The sequence below is a fragment of the Narcine bancroftii genome, chromosome 7 (genome assembly GCF_036971445.1).
Source record: "Narcine bancroftii isolate sNarBan1 chromosome 7, sNarBan1.hap1, whole genome shotgun sequence".
NCBI classification, from domain to species: Eukaryota; Metazoa; Chordata; class Chondrichthyes; order Torpediniformes; family Narcinidae; genus Narcine; species Narcine bancroftii.
Window position 1 is genome coordinate 123981725 of NC_091475.1, and position 21793 is coordinate 124003517.

Below are 21793 nucleotides of genomic sequence, written 5' to 3' on the forward strand. Positions count from 1 at the left end.
GATTCCCGATATCTGATTCCCCACCTCTGTTTCCCCGCCTCTGATTCCCCGCCTCTGATTCCCCATATCTCATTCCCCGCCTCTGAATCCCCATCTCTGATTCCCGGACTCTGATTCCCCACCTCTGATTCCCTGCTTCTGATTCTGTTTCCCTGCCTCTGATTCCCCATCTCTGATTCCCCATATCTGATTCCCCACCTCTGTTTCCCCGCCTCTGATTCCCCGCCTCTGTTTCCCAATATCTAAGTCCCCGCCTCTGATTCCCCAACTCTAATTCCCCACCTCTGATTCCCCAGCTCTGATTCCCCGCCTCTGATTCCCCGCATCTGATTCCCTGCATCTGATTCCAAGCCTCTGATTCCCTGCCTCTGATTCTCCATATCTCATTCCCCGCCTCTGAATCCACATCACTGATTCCCAGACTCTGATTCCCCACCTCTGATTCCCGGCCTCTTATTCCCAGCATCTGATTCCAGGCCTCTGATTCCCGGTCTCTGACTCCCCGCTTCTGATTCTGATTCCCTGCCTCTGATTCCCCATCTCTGATTCCGCACATCTGATTACCTGCCTCTGATTCCCCACCTCTGATTCCCCATATCTGATTCCTCGCCTCTGTTTCCCCGCCTCTGATTCCCCGCCTCTGATTCCCCAGCTCTGATTCCCCGCCTCTGATTTTCCGTGTTTGAATCCCTGCCTCTGATTCCCGGCCTCTGATACCCCATCTCTGATTCACCGCCTTTGATTCGCCACCTCTGATTCCCCATATCTGATTCCCCGCCTCTGTTTCCCCGCCTCTGATTCCCCGCCTCTGATTCCCCATATCTCATTCCCCGCCTCTGAATCCCCATCTCTGATTCCCGGACTCTGATTCCCCACCTCTGATTCCCGGCCTCTTATTCCCGGCATCTGATTCCGGCCTCTGATTCCCGGCCTCTGATTCCCTGCTTCTGATTCCCCATCTCTGATTCCGCAAATCTAATTCCCTGCCTCTGATTCCCCACCTCTGATTCCCCATATATGATTCCCCGCCTCTGTTTCCCGGCCTCTGATTCCCCGCTTCTGATTCTGATTCCCTGCCTCTGATTCCCCATCTCTGATTCCGCACATCTGATTCCCTGCCTCTGATTCCCAACCTCTGATTCCCCATCTCTGATTCATCGCCTTTGATTCGCCACCTCTGATTCCCCATATCTGATTCCTCGCCTCTGTTTCCCCGCCTCTGATTCCCCGCCTCTGATTCCCCATATCTCATTCCCCGCTTCTGATTCCCCATCTCTGATTCCCGGACTCTGATTCCCCACCTCTGATTCCCGGCCTCTTATTCCCGGCATCTGATTCCGGCCTCTGATTCCCGGCCTCTGATTCCCTGCTTCTGATTCCCCATCTCTGATTCCGCAAATCTAATTCCCTGCCTCTGATTCCCTGCCTCTGATTCCCCAACTTTGATTCCCAGCATCTGATTCCCCTGCTCTGATTCCCCGCCTCTGATTCCCCGCATCTGATTCCCTGCATCTGATTCGAAGCCTCTGATTCCCTGCCTCTGATTCCCAACCTCTGATACCCCACCTCTGATTCCCCATCTCTGATTCCGCACATCCGATTCCCTGCCTCTGATTCCCCGCCTCTGATTCACTGCCTCTGCTTCCCCAGTTCTGATTCCCCGCCTCTGATTCATCGCGTCTTATTCCCTGCTTCTGATTCTGATTCCCTGCCTCTGATTCCCCATCTCTGATTCCGCACATCTGATTCCCTGCCTCTGATTCCCCACCTCTGATTCCCCATATCTGATTCCCCGCCTCTGTTTCCCCACCTCTGATTCCCCGCCTCTGTTTCCCCATATCTAAGTCCCCGCCTCTGATTCCCCAACTCTGATTCCCCACCTCTGATTCCCCAGCTCTCATTCCCCGCCTCTGATCCCCGCAACTGATTCCCTGCATCTGATTCCCAGCCTCTGATTCCCTGCCTCTGATTCCCAACCTCTGATTCCCCACCTCTGATTCCGCACATCTGATTACCTGCCTCTGATTCCCCACCTCTGATTCCGCACATCTGATTACCTGCCTCTGATTCCCCACCTCTGATTCCCCATATCTGATTCCTCGCCTCTGTTTCCCCGCCTCTGATTCCCCGCCTCTGATTCCCCAGCTCTGATTCCCCGCCTCTGATTTTCCGTGTTTGATTCCCTGCCTCTGATTCCCGGCCTCTGATTCCCCATCTCTGATTCACCGCCTTTGATTCGCCACCTCTGATTCCCCATATCTGATTCCCCTCCTCTGTTTCCCCGCCTCTGATTCCCCGCCTCTGATTCCCCATATCTCATTCCCCGCCTCTGAATCCCCATCTCTGATTCCCGGACTCTGATTCCCCACCTCTGATTCCCAGCCTCTTATTCCCGGCATCTGATTCCGGCCTCTGATTCCCGGCCTCTGATTCCCTGCTTCTGATTCCCCATCTCTGATTCCGCAAATCTAATTCCCTGCCTCTGATTCCCCACCTCTGATTCCCCATATCTGATTCCCCGCCTCTGTTTCCCGGCCTCTGATTCCCCGCTTCTGATTCTGATTCCCTGCCTCTGATTCCCCATCTCTGATTCCGCACATCTGATTCCCTGCCTCTGATTCCCAACCTCTGATTCCCCATCTCTGATTCATCGCCTTTGATTCGCCACCTCTGATTCCCCATATCTGATTCCTCGCCTCTGTTTCCCCGCCTCTGATTCCCCGCCTCTGATTCCCCATATCTCATTCCCCGCCTCTGATTCCCCATCTCTGATTCCCGGACTCTGATTCCCCACCTCTGATTCCCGGCCTCTTATTCCCGGCATCTGATTCCGGCCTCTGATTCCCGGCCTCTGATTCCCTGCTTCTGATTCCCCATCTCTGATTCCGCAAATTTAATTCCCTGCCTCTGATTCCCCACCTCTGATTCCCCATATCTGATTCCCCGCCTCTGTTTCCCGGCCTCTGATTCCCCGCTTCTGATTCTGATTCCCTGCCTCTGATTCCCCATCTCTGATTCCGCACATCTGATTCCCTGCCTCTGATTCCCCACCTCTGATTCCCCATATCTGATTTCCCGCCTCTGTTTCCCCGCCTCTGATTCCCCGCCTCTGTTTCCCCATATCTAATTCCCAACCTCTGATGCCCCAACTCTGATTCCCTGCCTCTGATTCCCCGCGTTCTATTCCCTGCCTCTGATTCCCCGCCTGTGATTCCCCATCTCTGATTCACTACCTCTGATTCCCCACCTCTGATTCCCCATATCTGATTCCCCGCCTCTGAATCCCCAACTCTGATTCCCTGCCTCTGATTCCCCAGCTCTGATTCCCCGCCTTTGATTCCCCCGTCTGATTCCCAGCCTCTGAAACCCCGTGTCTGATTTCTTGCCTCTGATTCCCCGCCTCTGATTCCCCATCTCTGATTCACAGCCTCTGATTCCCCACCTCTGATTCCCCATCTCTGATTCCGCACATCTGATTCCCTGCCTCTGATTCCCCGACTCTGATCCCCACCTCTGATTCCCCAGCTCTGATTCCCCGCCTCTGATTCCCCAACTCTGATTCCCCGCCTCTGATTCCCCAGCTCTGATTCCCCGCCTCTGATTCCCCGTGTTTGATTCCCTGCCTCTGATTCCCCGCCTCTGATTCCCCATCTCTGATTCACCGCCTTTGATTCGCCACCTCTGATACCCCATATCTGATTCCTCGCCTCTGTTTCCCCGCCTCTGATTCCCGGCCTCTGATTCCCCAGCTCTGATTCCCCGCCTCTGATTTTCCATGTTTGATTCCCTGCCTGGGATTCCCCAGCTCTGATTCCCCGCCTTTGATTCCCCCGTCTGATTCCCAGCCTCTGAAACCCCGTGTCTGATTTCTTGCCTCTGATTCCCCGCCTCTGATTCCCCATTTCTGATTCACAGCCTCTGATTCCCCACCTCTGATTCCCCATCTCTGATTCCGCACATCTGATTCCCTGCCTCTGATTCCCCGACTCTGATGCCCACCTCTGATTCCCCAGCTCTGATTCCCCGCCTCTGATTCCCCAACTCTGATTCCCCGCCTCTGATTCCCCAGCTCTGATTCCCCGCCTCTGATTCCCCGTGTTTGATTCCCTGCCTCTGATTCCCCGCCTCTGATTCCCCATCTCTGATTCACCGCCTTTGATTCGCCACCTCTGATTCCCCATATCTGATTCCTCGCCTCTGTTTCCCCGCCTCTGATTCCCCACCTCTGATTCCCCAGCTCTGATTCCCCGCCTCTGATTTTCCGTGTTTGATTCCCTGCCTCTGATTCCCGGCCTCTGATTCCCCATCCCTGATTCACCGCCTTTGATTCGCCACCTCTGATTCCCCATATCTGATTCCCCGCCTCTGTTTCCCCGCCTCTGATTCCCCGCCTCTGATTCCCCAGCTCTGACTCCCCGCCTCTGATTCCCCAGCTCTGATTCCCCGCCTCTGATTCCCCGTGTTTGATTCCCTGCCTCCGATTCCCCGCCTCTGATTCCCCATCTCTGATTCACCGCCTTTGATTCGCCACCTCTGATTCCCCATATCTGATTCCTCGCCTCTGTTTCCCCGCCTCTGATTCCCCGCCTCTGATTCCCCAGCTCTGATTCCCCGCCTCTGATTTTCCGTGTTTGATTCCCTGCCTCTGATTCCCGGCCTCTGATTCCCCATCTCTGATTCACCGCCTTTGATTCGCCACCTCTGATTCCCCATATCTGATTCCCCGCCTCTGTTTCCCCGCCTCTGATTCCCCGCCTCTGATTCCCCAGCTCTGATTCCCCGCCTCTGATTCCCCGTGTTTGATTCCCTGCCTCTGATTCCCCGCCTCTGATTCCCCATCTCTGATTCACCGCCTTTGATTCGCCACCTCTGATTCCCCATATCTGATTCCTCGCCTCTGTTTCCCCGCCTCTGATTCCCCGCATCTGATTCCCCAGCTCTGATTCCCCGCCTCTGATTTTCCGTGTTTGATTCCCTGCCTCTGATTCCCGGCCTCTGATTCCCCATCTCTGATTCACCGCCTTTGATTCGCCACCTCTGATTCTCCATATCTGATTCCTCGCCTCTGTTTCCCCGCCTCTGATTCCCCGCCTCTGATTCCCCAGCTCTGATTCCCTGCCTCTGATTTTCCGTGTTTGATTCCCTGCCTCTGATTCCCGGCCTCTGATTCCCCATATCTGATTCCCCGCCTCTGAATCCCCAACTCTGATTCCCTGCCTCTGATTCCCCAGCTCTGATTCCCCGCCTTTGATTCCCCCGTCTGATTCCCAGCCTCTGAAACCCCGTGTCTGATTTCTTGCCTCTGATTCACCGCCTCTGATTCCCCATCTCTGATTCACAGCCTCTGATTCCCCACCTCTGATTCCCAATCTCTGATTCCGCACATCTGATTCCCTGCCTCTGATTCCCCGACTCTGATCCCCACCTCTGATTCCCCAGCTCTGATTCCCCGCCTCTGATTCCCCAACTCTGATTCCCCGCCTCTGATTCCCCAGCTCTGATTCCCCGCCTCTGATTCCCCGTGTTTGATTCCCTGCCTCTGATTCCCCGCCTCTGATTCCCCATCTCTGATTCACCGCCTTTGATTCGCCACCTCTGATTCCCCATATCTGATTCCTCGCCTCTGTTTCCCCGCCTCTGATTCCCCGCCTCTGATTCCCCAGCTCTGATTCCCCGCCTCTGATTTTCCGTGTTTGATTCCCTGCCTCTGATTCCCCAGCTCTGATTCCCCGCCTTTGATTCCCCCGTCTGATTCCCAGCTTCTGAAACCCCGTGTCTGATTTCTTGCCTCTGATTCCCCGCCTCTGATTCCCCATCTCTGATTCACAGCCTCTGATTCCCCACCTCTGATTCCCCATCTCTGATTCCGCACATCTGATTCCCTGCCTCTGATTCCCCGACTCTGATCCCCACCTCTGATTCCCCAGCTCTGATTCCCCGCCTCTGATTCCCCAACTCTGATTCCCCGCCTCTGATTCCCCAGCTCTGATTCCCCGCCTCTGATTCCCCGTGTTTGATTCCCTGCCTCTGATTCCCCGCCTCTGATTCCCCATCTCTGATTCACCACCTTTGATTCGCCACCTCTGATTCCCCATATCTGATTCCTCGCCTCTGTTTCCCCGCCTCTGATTCCCCGCCTCTGATTCCCCAGCTCTGATTCCCCGCCTCTGATTTTCCGTGTTTGATTCCCTGCCTCTGATTCCCGGCCTCTGATTCCCCATCTCTGATTCACCGCCTTTGATTCGCCACCTCTGATTCCCCATATCTGATTCCCCGCCTCTGTTGCCCCGCCTCTGATTCCCCGCTTCTGATTCCCCATATCTCATTCCCCGCCTCTGAATCCCCATCTCTGATTCCCGGACTCTGATTCCCCACCTCTGATTCCCGGCCTCTTATTCCCGGCATCTGATTCCGGCCTCTGATTCCCGGCCTCTGATTCCCTGCTTCTGATTCTGATTCCCTGCCTCTGATTCCCCATCTCTGATTCCCTGCCTCTGATTCCCCGCCTCTGATTCCCCGCCTCTGATTCCCCGCCTCTGTTTCCCAATATCTAAGTCCCCGCCTCTGATTCCCCAACTCTGATTCCCCACCTCTGATTCCCCAGCTCTGATTCCACCCCTCTGATTCCCCGCATCTGATTCCCTGCATCTGATTCCAAGCCTCTGATTCCCTGCCTCTGATTCCCAACCTCTGATTCCCCACCTCTGATTCCGCACATCTGATTCCCTGCCTCTGATTCCCCGACTCTGATCCCCACCTCTGATTCCCCAGCTCTGATTCCCCGCCGCTGATTCCCCGTGTTTGATTCCCTGCCTCTGATTCCCCGCCTCTGATTCCCCATCTCTGATTCATCGCCTTTGATTCCCGGACTCTTATTCCCGGCATCTGATTCCGGCCTCTGATTCCCGACCTCTGATTCCCTGCTTCTGATTCCCCATCTCTGATTCCGCAAATCTAATTCCCTGCCTCTGATTCCCCACCTCTGATTCCCCATATCTGATTCCCCACCTCTGTTTCCCGGCCTCTGATTCCCCGCTTCTGATTCTGATTCCCTGCCTCTGATTCCCCATCTCTGATTCCGCACATCTGATTCCCTGCCTCTGATTCCACACCTCTGATTCCCCATATCTGATTTCCCGCCTCTGTTTCCCCGCCTCTGATTCCCCGCCTCTGTTTCCCCATATCTAATTCCCAACCTCTGATGCCCCAACTCTGATTCCCTGCCTCTGATTCCCCGCGTTCTATTCCCTGCCTCTGATTCCCCGCCTGTGATTCCCCATCTCTGATTCACCACCTCTGATTCCCCACCTCTGATTCCCCATATCTAATTCCCCGCCTCTGTTTGCCCGACTCTGATTCCCCGCCTCTGTTTCCCCATATCTGATTCCCCGCCTCTGAATCCCCAACTCTGATTCCCTGCCTCTGATTCCCCAGCTCTGATTCCCCGCCTTTGATTCCCCCGTCTGATTCCCAGCCTCTGAAACCCCGTGTCTGATTTCTTGCCTCTGATTCCCCGCCTCTGATTCCCCATCTCTGATTCACAGCCTCGGATTCCCCACCTCTGATTCCCCATCTCTGATTCCGCACATCTGATTCCCTGCCTCTGATTCCCCGACTCTGATCCCCACCTCTGATTCCCCAGCTCTGATTCCCCGCCTCTGATTCCCCAACTCTGATTCCCCGCCTCTGATTCCCCAGCTCTGATTCCCCGCCTCTGATTCCCCGTGTTTGATTCCCTGCCTCTGATTCCCCGCCTCTGATTCCCCATCTCTGATTCACCGCCTTTGATTCGCCACCTCTGATTCCCCATATCTGATTCCTCGCCTCTGTTTCCCCGCCTCTGATTCCCCGCCTCTGATTCCCCATATCTCATTCCCCGCCTCTGATTCCCCATCTCTGATTCCCGGACTCTGATTCCCCACCTCTGATTCCCGGCCTCTTATTCCCGGCATCTGATTCCGGCCTCTGATTCCCGGCCTCTGATTCCCTGCTTCTGATTCCCCATCTCTGATTCCCCATATCTGATTCCCCGCCTCTGTTTCCCCGCCTCTGATTCCCCGCCTCTGTTTCCCCATATCTAAGTCCCCGCCTCTGATTCCCCAACTTTGATTCCCCACCTCTGATTCCCCAGCTCTGATTCCCCGCCTCTGATTCCCAGCCTCTGATTCCCAACCTCTGATTCCCCACCTCTGATTCCCCATATCTCATTCCCCGCCTCTGTTTCCCCGCCTCTGATTCCCCGCCTCTGTTTCCCCATATCTGATCCCCGCCTCTATTTGCCTGCATCTGATTCCCCGCCTCTGTTTCCCCATATCTGATTCCCCGCATCTGAATCCCCAACTCTGATTCCCTGCCTCTAATTTCCCAGCTCTGATTCCCCGCCTTTGATTCCCCGCGTCTGATTACCGGCCTCTGATTCCCCGCCTCTGATTCCGCATCTCTGATTCACAACCTCTGATTCCCCACCTCTGATACCCCATATCTGATTCCCCGCCTCTGTTTCCCCGCCTCTGATTCCCCACCTCTGGTTCCCCATATCTGATTCCCCGCCTCTGTTTCCCCGCCTCTGATTCCCCGCCTCTGTTTCCCCATATCTAAGTCCCCGCCTCTGATTCCCCAACTTTGATTCCCCACCTCTGATTCCCCAGCTCTGATTCCCCGCCTCTGATTCCCAGCCTCTGATTCCCAACCTCTGATTCCCCACCTCTGATTCCCCATATCTGATTCCCAGCCTCTGTTTCCCCGCCTCTGATTCCCCGCCTCTGTTTCCCCATATCTGATCCCCGCCTCTATTTGCCTGCATCTGATTCCCCGCCTCTGTTTCCCCATATCTGATTCCCCGCCTCTGAATCCCCAACTCTGATTCCCTGCCTCTAATTTCCCAGCTCTGATTCCCCGCCTCTGATTCCCCGCGTCTGATTACCGGCCTCTGATTCCCCGCCTCTGATTCCCCATCTCTGATTCACAACCTCTGATTCCCCACCTCTGATACCCCATATCTGATTCCCCACCTCTGTTTCCCCGCCTCTGATTCCCCACCTCTGATTCCCAATATCTGATTCCCCGCCTCTGATTCCCCACCTCTGATTCCCCACCTTTGATTCGCCAGCTATGATTCCCCGCCTCTGATTCCCCGTGTTTGATTCCCTGCCTCTGATTCCCGGCCTCTGATTCCCCATCTCTGATTCACCGCCTTTGATTCGCCACCTCTGATTCCCCATATCTGATACCCGCCTCTGTTTCCCCGCCTCTTATTCCCCTCCTCTGATTCCCCATATCTCATTCCCCGCCTCTGAATCCCCATCTCTGATTCCCGGACTCTGATTCCCCACCTCTGATTCCCTGCTTCTGATTCTGATTCCCTGCCTTTGATTCCCCATCTCTGATTCCGCACATCTGATTCCCTGCCTCTGATTCCCCATCTCTGATTCCCCATATCTGATTCCCCGCCTCTGTTTCCCCGCCTCTGATTCCCCGCCTCTGTTTCCCAATATCTAAGTCCCCGCCTCTGATTCCCCAAATCTAATTCCCCACCTCTGATTCCCCAGCTCTGATTCCCCGCCTCTGATTCCCCGCATCTGATTCCCTGCATCTGATTCCCCGCCTCTGATTCCCCATCTCTGATTCACAACCTCTGATTCCCCACCTCTGATACCCCATATCTAATTCCCCGCCTCTGTTTCCCCGCCTCTGATTCCCCACCTCTAATTCCCAATATCTGATTCCCGGCCTCTGATTCCCCACATCTGATTCCCCGCCTCTGATTCGCCAGCTATGATTCCCCGCCTCTGATTCCCCGTGTTTGATTCCCTGCCTCTGATTCCCGGCCTCTGATTCCCCATCTCTGATTCACCACCTTTGATTCGCCACCTCTGATTCCCGATATCTGATTCCCCACCTCTGTTTCCCCGCCTCTGATTCCCCGCCTCTGATTCCCCATATCTCATTCCCCGCCTCTGAATCCCCATCTCTGATTCCCGGACTCTGATTCCCCACCTCTGATTCCCTGCTTCTGATTCTGTTTCCCTGCCTCTGATTCCCCATCTCTGATTCCCCATATCTGATTCCCCACCTCTGTTTCCCCGCCTCTGATTCCCCGCCTCTGTTTCCCAATATCTAAGTCCCCGCCTCTGATTCCCCAACTCTAATTCCCCACCTCTGATTCCCCAGCTCTGATTCCCCGCCTCTGATTCCCCGCATCTGATTCCCTGCATCTGATTCCAAGCCTCTTATTCCCTGCCTCTGATTCCCAACCTCTGATTCCCCACCTCTGATTCCCCATATCTGATTCCCAGCCTCTGTTTCCCCGCCTCTGATTCCCCGCCTCTGTTTCCCCATATCTGATTCCCGGCCTCTGGTTCCCCGCCTCTGATTCCCCGCCTCTGATTCCCTGCCTCTGATTCCCCGCCTCTGATTCCCCGCCTCTGATTCCCTGCCTCTGATTCCCAACCTCTGATTCCCCACCTCTGATTCCCCGTGTTTGATTCCCCGCCTCTGTTTCCCCGCCTCTGATTCCCCGCCTCTGATTCCCCAACTCTAATTCCCCGCCTCTGATTCCCCATATCTGATTCCCCGCCTCTGATTCCCCACCCCTGTTTCCCCATATCTGATTCCCTGCCTCTGATTCCCCAACTTTGATTCCCAGCATCTGATTCCCCTGCTCTGATTCCCCGCCTCTGATTCCCCGCATCTGATTCCCTGCATCTGATTCCAAGCCTCTGATTCCCTGCCTCTGATTCCCAACCTCTGATACCCCACCTCTGATTCCCCATATCTGATCCCCAGCCTCTGTTTCCCCGCCTCTGTTTCCCCATATCTGATTCCCGGCCTCTGATTCCCTGCCTCTGATTCCCCGCCTCTGATTCCCTGCCTCTGATTCCCCATCTCCGATTCCGCACATCTGATTCCCTGCCTCTGATTCCCCGCCTCTGATTCCCCACCTCTGATTCCCTGCATCTGATTCCCAACCTCTGATTCCCCACCTCTGATTCCCCGTGTTTGATTCCCCGCCTCTGTTTCCCCGCCGCTGATTCCCCGCCTCTGATTCCCCAACTCTAATTCCCCACCTCTGATTCCCCATATCTGATTCCCTGCCTCTGTTTCCCCGCCTCTGATTCCCCGCCCCTGTTTCCCCATATCTGATTCCCTGCCTCTGATTCCCCAACTTTGATTCCCAGCCTCTGATTCCCCAGCTCTGATTCCCCGCCTCTGATTCCCCGTGTTTGATTCCCTGCCTCTGATTCCCCGCCTCTGATTCCCCATCTCTGATTCACCGCCTTTGATTCGCCACCTCTGATTCCCCATATCTGATTCCCCACCTCTGTTTCCCCGCATCTGATTCCCCGCCTCTGATTCTCCATATCTCATTCCCCGCCTCTGACTCCCCATCTCTGATTCCCGGACTCTGATTCCCCACCTCTGATTCCCGGCCTCTTATTCCCAGCATCTGATTCCAGGCCTCTGATTCCCGTCCTCTAACTCCCCGCTTCTGATTCTGATTCCCTGCCTCTGATTCCCCATCTCTGATTCCGCACATCTGATTACCTGCCTCTGATTCCCCACCTCTGATTCCCCATATCTGATTCCCCGCCTCTGTTTCCCCACCTCTGATTCCCCGCCTCTGTTTCCCCATATCTAATTCCCCACCTCTGATGCCCCAACTCTGATTCCCCGCCTCTGATTCCACAGATCTGATTCCCCGCCTCTGATTCCCCACATCCGATTCCCCATATCTGATTCCCCGCCTCTGTTTCCCCGCCCCTGATTTCCCGCCTCTGTTTCCCCATATCTGATTCCCCGCCTCTGATTCCCAACTATGAGTCCCCGCCTCTTATTCCCCAGCTCTGATTCCCCGCCTCTGTTTCCCCATATCTGATGCCCCGCCTCTATTTGCCCGCCTCTGATTCCCCGCCTCTGTTTCCCCATATCTGATTCCCCGCCTCTGATTCCCAACTATGATTCCCTGCCTCTAATTTCCCAGCTCTGATTCCCCGCCTCTGATTCCCCGTGTCTGATTTCCTGCCTCTGATTCCCCGCCTCTGATTACCCATGTCTGATTCACCGCCTCTGATTCCCCACCTCTGATTCCCCATCTCTGATTCCGCACATCCGATTCCCTGCCTCTGATTCCCCGCCTCTGATTCACTGCCTCTGCTTCCCCAGCTCTGATTCCCCGCCTGTGATTCCCCGCGTCTTATTCCCTGCTTCTGATTCTGATTCCCTGCCTCTGATTCCCCATCTCTGATTCCGCACATCTGATTCCCTGCCTCTGATTCCCCACCTCTGATTCCCCATATCTGATTCCCCGCCTCTGTTTCCCCACCTCTGATTCCCCGCCTCTGTTTCCCCATATCTAAGTCCCCGCCTCTGATTCCCCAACTCTGATTCCCCACCTCTGATTCCCCAGCTCTCATTCCCCGCCTCTGATCCCCGCATCTGATTCCCTGCATCTGATTCCCAGCCTCTGATTCCCTGCCTCTGATTCCCAACCTCTGATTCCCCACCTCTGATTCCCCATATCTGATTCCCCGCCTCTGTTTCCACGCCTCTGATTCCCCGCCTTTGATTCCCCCGTCTGATTCCCAGCCTCTGAAACCCCGTGTCTGATTTCTTGCCTCTGATTCCCCGCCTCTGATTCCCCATCTCTGATTCACAGCCTCTGATTCCCCACCTCTGATTCCCCATCTCTGATTCCGCACATCTGATTCCCTGCCTCTGATTCCCCATCTCTGATTCACCGCCTTTGATTCGCCACCTCTGATTCCCCATATCTGATTCCCCGCCTCTGTTTCCCCACCTCTGATTCCCCGCCTCTGATTCCCCATATCTCATTCCCCGCCTCTGAATCCCCATCTCTGATTCCCGGACTCTGATTCCCCACCTCTGATTCCCGGCCTCTTATTCCCGGCATCTGATTCCGGCCTCTGATTCCCGGCCTCTGATTCCCTGCTTCTGATTCTGATTCCCTGCCTTTGATTCCCCATCTCTGATTCCGCACATCTGATTCCCTGCCTCTGATTCCCCATCTCTGATTCCCCATATCTGATTCCCCTTCTCTGTTTCCCCGCCTCTGATTCCCCGCCTCTGTTTCCCAATATCTAAGTCCCCGCCTCTGATTCCCCAACTTTGATTCCCCACCTCTGATTCCCCAGCTCTGATTCCCCGCCTCTGATTCCCCGCATCTGATTCCCTGCATCTGATTCCAAGCCTCTGATTCCCTGCCTCTGATTCCCAACCTCTGATTCCCCACCTCTGATTCCCCATATCTGATTCCCAGCCTCTGTTTCCCCGCCTCTGATTCCCTGCCTCTGTTTCCCCATATCTGATTCCCGGCCTCTGATTCCCTGCCTCTGATTCCCCGCCTCTGATTCCCTGCCTCTGATTCCCCATCTCCGATTCCGCACATCTGATTCCCTGCCTCTGATTCCCCGCCTCTGATTCCCCGCCTCCGATTCCCTGCCTCTGATTCCCAACCTCTGATTCCCCACCTCTGATTCCCCGTGTTTGATTCCCCGCCTCTGTTTCCCCGCCTCTGATTCCCCGCCTCTGATTCCCCAACTCTAATTCCCCGCCTCTGATTCCCCATATCTGATTCCCCGCCTCTGTTTCCCCGCCTCTGATTCCCCGCCCCTGTTTCCCCATATCTGATTCCCTGCCTCTGATTCCCCAACTTTGATTCCCAGCCTCTGATTCCCCAGCTCTGATACCACGCCTCTGATTCCCCGTGTTTGATTCCCTGCCTCTGATTCCCCGCCTCTGATTCCCCATCTCAGATTCACCGCCTTTGATTCGCCACCTCTGATTCCCCATATCTGATTCCCCACCTCTGTTTCCCCGCCTCTGATTCCCCGCCTCTGATTCTCCATATCTCATTCCCCGCCTCTGAATCCACATCACTGATTCCCAGACTCTGATTCCCCACCTCTGATTCCCGGCCTCTTATTCCCAGCATCTGATTCCAGGCCTCTGATTCCCGGTCTATGACTCCCCGCTTCTGATTCTGATTCCCTGCCTCTGATTCCCCATCTCTGATTCCGCACATCTGATTACCTGCCTCTGATTCCCCACCTCTGATTCCCCATATCTGATACCTCGCCTCTGTTTCCCCGCCTCTGATTCCCCGCCTCTGATTCCCCAGCTCTGATTCCCCACCTCTGATTTTCCGTGTTTGAATCCCTGCCTCTGATTCCCGGCCTCTGATTCCCCATCTCTGATTCACCGCCTTTGATTCGCCACCTCTGATTCCCCATATCTGATTCCCCGCCTCTGTTTCCCCGCCTCTGATTCCCCGCCTCTGATTCCCCATATCTCATTCCCCGCCTCTGAATCCCCATCTCTGATTCCCGGACTCTGATTCCCCACCTCTGATTCCCGGCCTCTTATTCCCGGCATCTGATTCCGGACTCTGATTCCCGGCCTCTGATTCCCTGCTTCTGATTCCCCATCTCTGATTCCGCAAATCTAATTCCCTGCCTCTGATTCCCCACCTCTGATTCCCCATATATGATTCCCCGCCTCTGTTTCCCGGCCTCTGATTCCCCGCTTCTGATTCTGATTCCCTGCCTCTGATTCCCCATCTCTGATTCCGCACATCTGATTCCCTGCCTCTGATTCCCAACCTCTGATTCCCCATCTCTGATTCATCGCCTTTGATTCGCCACCTCTGATTCCCCATATCTGATTCCTCGCCTCTGTTTCCCCGCCTCTGATTCCCCGCCTCTGATTCCCCATATCTCATTCCCCGCTTCCGATTCCCCATCTCTGATTCCCGGACTCTGATTCCCCACCTCTGATTCCCGGCCTCTTATTCCCGGCATCTGATTCCGGCCTCTGATTCCCGGCCTCTGATTCCCTGCTTCTGATTCCCCATCTCTGATTCCGCAAATCTAATTCCCTGCCTCTGATTCCCTGCCTCTGATTCCCCAACTTTGATTCCCAGCATCTGATTCCCCTGCTCTGATTCCCCGCCTCTGATTCCCCGCATCTGATTCCCTGCATCTGATTCCAAGCCTCTGATTCCCTGCCTCTGATTCCCAACCTCTGATACCCCACCTCTGATTCCCCATATCTGATCCCCAGCCTCTGTTTCCCCGCCTCTGTTTCCCCATATCTGATTCCCGGCCTCTGATTCCCTGCCTCTGATTCCCCGCCTCTGATTCCCTGCCTCTGATTCCCCATCTCCGATTCCGCACATCTGATTCCCTGCCTCTGATTCCCCGCCTCTGATTCCCCACCTCTGATTCCCTGCATCTGATTCCCAACCTCTGATTCCCCACCTCTGATTCCCCGTGTTTGATTCCCCGCCTCTGTTTCCCCGCCTCTGATTCCCCGCCTCTGAATCCCCAACTCTAATTCCCCACCTCTGATTCCCCATATCTGATTCCCTGCCTCTGTTTCCCCGCCTCTGATTCCCCGCCCCTGTTTCCCCATATCTGATTCCCTGCCTCTGATTCCCCAACTTTGATTCCCAGCCTCTGATTCCCCAGCTCTGATTCCCCGCCTCTGATTCCCCGTGTTTGATTCCCTGCCTCTGATTCCCCGCCTCTGATTCCCCATCTCTGATTCACCGCCTTTGATTCGCCACCTCTGATTCCCCATATCTGATTCCCCACCTCTGTTTCCCCGCATCTGATTCCCCGCCTCTGATTCTCCATATCTCATTCCCCGCCTCTGACTCCCCATCTCTGATTCCCGGACTCTGATTCCCCACCTCTGATTCCCGGCCTCTTATTCCCAGCATCTGATTCCAGGCCTCTGATTCCCGTCCTCTAACTCCCCGCTTCTGATTCTGATTCCCTGCCTCTGATTCCCCATCTCTGATTCCGCACATCTGATTACCTGCCTCTGATTCCCCACCTCTGATTCCCCATATCTTATTCCCCGCCTCTGTTTCCCCACCTCTGATTCCCCGCCTCTGTTTCCCCATATCTAATTCCCCACCTCTGATGCCCCAACTCTGATTCCCCGCCTCTGATTCCACAGCTCTGATTCCCCGCCTCTGATTCCCCACATCCGATTCCCCATATCTGATTTCCCGCCTCTGTTTCCCCGCCCCTGATTCCCCGCCTCTGTTTCCCCATATCTGATTCCCCGCCTCTGATTCCCAACTATGAGTCCCCGCCTCTTATTCCCCAGCTCTGATTCCCCGCCTCTGTTTCCCCATATCTGATGCCCCGCCTCTATTTGCCCGCCTCTGATTCCCCGCCTCTGTTTCCCCATATCTGATTCCCCGCCTCTGATTCCCAACTATGATTCCCTGCCTCTAATTTCCCAGCTCTGATTCCCCGCCTCTGATTCCCCGTGTCTGATTTCCTGCCTCTGATTCCCCGCCTCTGATTACCCATGTCTGATTCACCGCCTCTGATTCCCCACCTCTGATTCCCCATCTCTGATTCCGCACATCCGATTCCCTGCCTCTGATTCCCCGCCTCTGATTCACTGCCTCTGCTTCCCCAGCTCTGATTCCCCGCCTGTGATTCCCCGCGTCTTATTCCCTGCTTCTGATTCTGATTCCCTGCCTCTGATTCCCCATCTCTGATTCCGCACATCTGATTCCCTGCCTCTGATTCCCCACCTCTGATTCCCCATATCTGATTCCCGGCCTCTGTTTCCCCACCTCTGATTCCCCGCCTCTGTTTCCCCATATCTAAGTCCCCGCCTCTGATTCCCCAACTCTGATTCCCCACCTCTGATTCCCCAGCTCTCATTCCCCGCCTCTGATCCCCGCATCTGATTCCCTGCATCTGATTCCCAGCCTCTGATTCCCTGCCTCTGATTCCCAACCTCTGATTCCCCACCTCTGATTCCCCATATCTGATTCCCCGCCTCTGTTTCCACGCCTCTGATTCCCCGCCTTTGATTCCCCCGTCTGATTCCCAGCCTCTGAAACCCCGTGTCTGATTTCTTGCCTCTGATTCCCCGCCTCTGATTCCCCATCTCTGATTCACAGCCTCTGATTCCCCACCTCTGATTCCCCATCTCTGATTCCGCACATCTGATTCCCTGCCTCTGATTCCCCATCTCTGATTCACCGCCTTTGATTCGCCACCTCTGATTCCCCATATCTGATTCCCCGCCTCTGTTTCCCCGCCTCTGATTCCCCGCCTCTGATTCCCCATATCTCATTCCCCGCCTCTGAATCCCCATCTCTGATTCCCGGACTCTGATTCCCCACCTCTGATTCCCGGCCTCTTATTCCCGGCATCTGATTCCGGCCTCTGATTCCCGGCCTCTGATTCCCTGCTTCTGATTCTGATTCCCTGCCTTTGATTCCCCATCTCTGATTCCGCACATCTGATTCCCTGCCTCTGATTCCCCATCTCTGATTCCCCATATCTGATTCCCCTTCTCTGTTTCCCCGCCTCTGATTCCCCGCCTCTGTTTCCCAATATCTAAGTCCCCGCCTCTGATTCCCCAACTCTGATTCCCCACCTCTGATTCCCCAGCTCTGATTCCCCGCCTCTGATTCCCCGCATCTGATTCCCTGCATCTGATTCCAAGCCTCTGATTCCCTGCCTCTGATTCCCCAACTCTAATTCCCCGCCTCTGATTCCCCATATCTGATTCCCCGCCTCTGTTTCCCCGCCTCTGATTCCCCGCCCCTGTTTCCCCATATCTGATTCCCTGCCTCTGATTCCCCAACTTTGATTCCCAGCCTCTGATTCCCCAGCTCTGATACCACGCCTCTGATTCCCCGTGTTTGATTCCCTGCCTCTGATTCCCCGCCTCTGATTCCCCATCTCTGATTCACCGCCTTTGATTCGCCACCTCTGATTCCCCATATCTGATTCCCCACCTCTGTTTCCCCGCCTCTGATTCCCCGCCTCTGATTCTCCATATCTCATTCCCCGCCTCTGAATCCACATCACTGATTCCCAGACTCTGATTCCCCACCTCTGATTCCCGGCCTCTTATTCCCAGCATCTGATTCCAGGCCTCTGATTCCCGGTCTCTGACTCCCCGCTTCTGATTCTGATTCCCTGCCTCTGATTCCCCATCTCTGATTCCGCACATCTGATTACCTGCCTCTGATTCCCCACCTCTGATTCCCCATATCTGATTCCTCGCCTCTGTTTCCCCGCCTCTGATTCCCCGCCTCTGATTCCCCAGCTCTGATTCCCCGCCTCTGATTTTCCGTGTTTGAATCCCTGCCTCTGATTCCCGGCCTCTGATTCCCCATCTCTGATTCACCGCCTTTGATTCGCCACCTCTGATTCCCCATATCTGATTCCCCGCCTCTGTTTCCCCGCCTCTGATTCCCCGCCTCTGATTCCCCATATCTCATTCCCCGCCTCTGAATCCCCATCTCTGATTCCCGGACTCTGATTCCCCACCTCTGATTCCCGGCCTCTTATTCCCGGCATCTGATTCCGGCCTCTGATTCCCGGCCTCTGATTCCCTGCTTCTGATTCCCCATCTCTGATTCCGCAAATCTAATTCCCTGCCTCTGATTCCCCACCTCTGATTCCCCATATATGATTCCCCGCCTCTGTTTCCCGGCCTCTGATTCCCCGCTTCTGATTCTGATTCCCTGCCTCTGATTCCCCATCTCTGATTCCGCACATCTGATTCCCTGCCTCTGATTCCCATCCTCTGATTCCCCATCTCTGATTCATCGCCTTTGATTCGCCACCTCTGATTCCCCATATCTGATTCCTCACCTCTGTTTCCCCGCCTCTGATTCCCCGCCTCTGATTCCCCATATCTCATTCCCCGCTTCTGATTCCCCATCTCTGATTCCCGGACTCTGATTCCCCACCTCTGATTCCCGGCCTCTTATTCCCGGCATCTGATTCCGGCCTCTGATTCCCGGCCTCTGATTCCCTGCTTCTGATTCCCCATCTCTGATTCCGCAAATCTAATTCCCTGCCTCTGATTCCCCACCTCTGATTCCACATATCTGATTCCCCGCCTCTGTTTCCCGGCCTCTGATTCCCCGCTTCTGATTCTGATTCCCTGCCTCTGATTCCCCATCTCTGATTCCGCACATCTGATTCCCTGCCTCTGATTCCCCACCTCTGATTCCCCATATCTGATTTCCCGCCTCTGTTTCCCCGCCTCTGATTCCCCGCCTCTGTTTCCCCATATCTAATTCCCAACCTCTGATGCCCCAACTCTGATTCCCTGCCTCTGATTCCCCGCGTTCTATTCCCTGCCTCTGATTCCCAGCCTGTGATTCCCCATCTCTGATTCACCACCTCTGATTCCCCACCTCTGATTCCCCATATCTGATTCCCCGCCTCTGAATCCCCAACTCTGATTCCCTGCCTCTGATTCCCCAGCTCTGATTCCCCGCCTTTGATTCCCCCGTCTGATTCCCAGCCTCTGAAACCCCGTGTCTGATTTCTTGCCTCTGATTCCCCGCCTCTGATTCCCCATCTCTGATTCACAGCCTCTGATTCCCCACCTCTGATTCCCCATCTCTGATTCCGCACATCTGATTTCCTGCCTCTTATTCCCCGACTCTGATCCCCACCTCTGATTCCCCAGCTCTGATTCCCCGCCTCTGATTCCCCAACTCTGATTCCCCGCCTCTGATTCCCCAGCTCTGATTCCCCGCCTCTGATTCCCCGTGTTTGATTCCCTGCCTCTGATTCCCCGCCTCTGATTCCCCATCTCTGATTCACCGCCTTTGATTCGCCACCTCTGATACCCCATATCTGATTCCTCGCCTCTGTTTCCCCGACTCTGATTCCCCGCCTCTGATTCCCCAGCTCTGATTCCCCGCCTCTGATTTTCCGTGTTTGATTCCCTGCCTCTGATTCCCCAGCTCTGATTCCCCGCCTTTGATTCCCACGTCTGATTCCCAGCCTCTGAAACCCCGAGTCTGATTTCTTGCCTCTGATTCCCCGCCTCTGATTCCCCATCTCTGATTCCCCGCCTCTGATTCCCCACCTCTGATTCCCCATCTCTGATTCCGCACATCTGATTCCCTGCCTATGATTCCCCGACTCTGATCCCCACCTCTGATTCCCCAGCTCTGATTCCCCGCCTCTGATTCCCCAACTCTGATTCCCCGCCTCTGATTCCCCAGCTCTGATTCCCCGCCTCTGATTCCCCGTGTTTGATTCCCTGCCTCTGATTCCCCGCCTCTGATTCCCCATCTCTGATTCACCGCCTTTGATTCGCCACCTCTGATTCCCCATATCTGATTCCTCGCCTCTGTTTCCCCGCCTCTGATTCCCCGCCTCTGATTCCCCAGCTCTGATTCCCCGCCTCTGATTTTCCGTGTTTGATTCCCTGCCTCTGATTCCCGGCCTCTGATTCCCCATCTCTGATTCACCGCCTTTGATTCGCCACCTCTGATTCCCCATATCTGATTCCCCGCCTCTGTTTACCCGCCTCTGATTCCCCGCCTCTGATTCCCCAGCTCTGATTCCCCGCCTCTGATTCCCCAGCTCTGATTCCCCGCCTCTGATTCCCCGTGTTTGATTCCCTGCCTCTGATTCCCCGCCTCTGATTCCCCATCTCTGATTCACCGCCTCTGATTCCCCGCCTCTGATTCCCCATCTCTGATTCACCGCCTTTGATTCGCCACCTCTGATTCCCCATATCTGATTCCTCGCCTCTGTTTCCCCGCCTCTGATTCCCCGCCTCTGATTCCCCAGCTCTGATTCCCCGCCACTGATTTTCCGTGTATGATTCCCTGCCTCTGATTCCCCAGCTCTGATTCCCCGCCTTTGATTCCCCCGTCTGATTCCCAGCCTCTGAAACCCCGTGTCTGATTGCTTGCCTCTGATTCACCGCCTCTGATTCCCCAACTCTGATTCACAGCCTCTGATTCCCCACCTCTGATTCCCCATCTCTGATTCCGCACATCTGATTCCCTGCCTCTGATTCCCCGACTCTGATCCCCACCTCTGATTCCCCAGCTCTGATTCCCCGCCTCTGATTCCCCAACTCTGATTCCCCGCCTCTGATTCCCCAGCTCTGATTCCCCGCCTCTGATTCCCCGTGTTTGATTCCCTGCCTCTGATTCCCCGCCTCTGATTCCCCATTTCTGATTCACCGCCTTTGATTCGCCACCTCTGATTCCCCATATCTGATTCCTCGCCTCTGTTTCCCCGCCTCTGATTCCCCGCCTCTGATTCCCCAGCTCTGATTCCCCGCCTCTGATTTTCCGTGTTTGATTCCCTGCCTCTGATTCCCGGCCTCTGATTCCCCATCTCTGATTCACCGCCTTTGATTCGCCACCTCTGATTCCCCATATCTGATTCCCCGCCTCTGTTTCCCCGCCTCTGATTCCCCGCCTCTGATTCCCCAGCTCTGATTCCCCGCCTCTGATTCCCCAGCTCTGATTCCCCGCCTCTGATTCCCCGTGTTTGATTCCCTGCCTCTGATTCCCCGCCTCTAATTCCCCATCTCTGATTCACCGCCTTTGATTCTCCACCTCTGATTCCCCATATCTGATTCCTCGCCTCTGTTTCCCCGCCTCTGATTCCCCGCCTCTGATTCCCCAGCTCTGATTCCCCGCCTCTGATTTTCCGTGTTTGATTCCCTGCCTCTGATTCCCGGCCTCTGATTCACCATCTCTGATTCACCCCCTTTGATTCGCCACCTCTGATTCCCCATATCTGATTCCCCGCCTCTGTTTCCCCGCCTCTGATTCCCCGCCTCTGATTCCCCAGCTCTGATTCCCCGCCTCTGATTCCCCGTGTTTGATTCCCTGCCTCTGATTCCCCGCCTCTGATTCCCCATCTCTGATTCACCGCCTTTGATTCGCCACCTCTGATTCCCCATATCTGATTCCTCGCCTCTGTTTCCCCGCCTCTGATTCCCCGCCTCTGATTCCCCA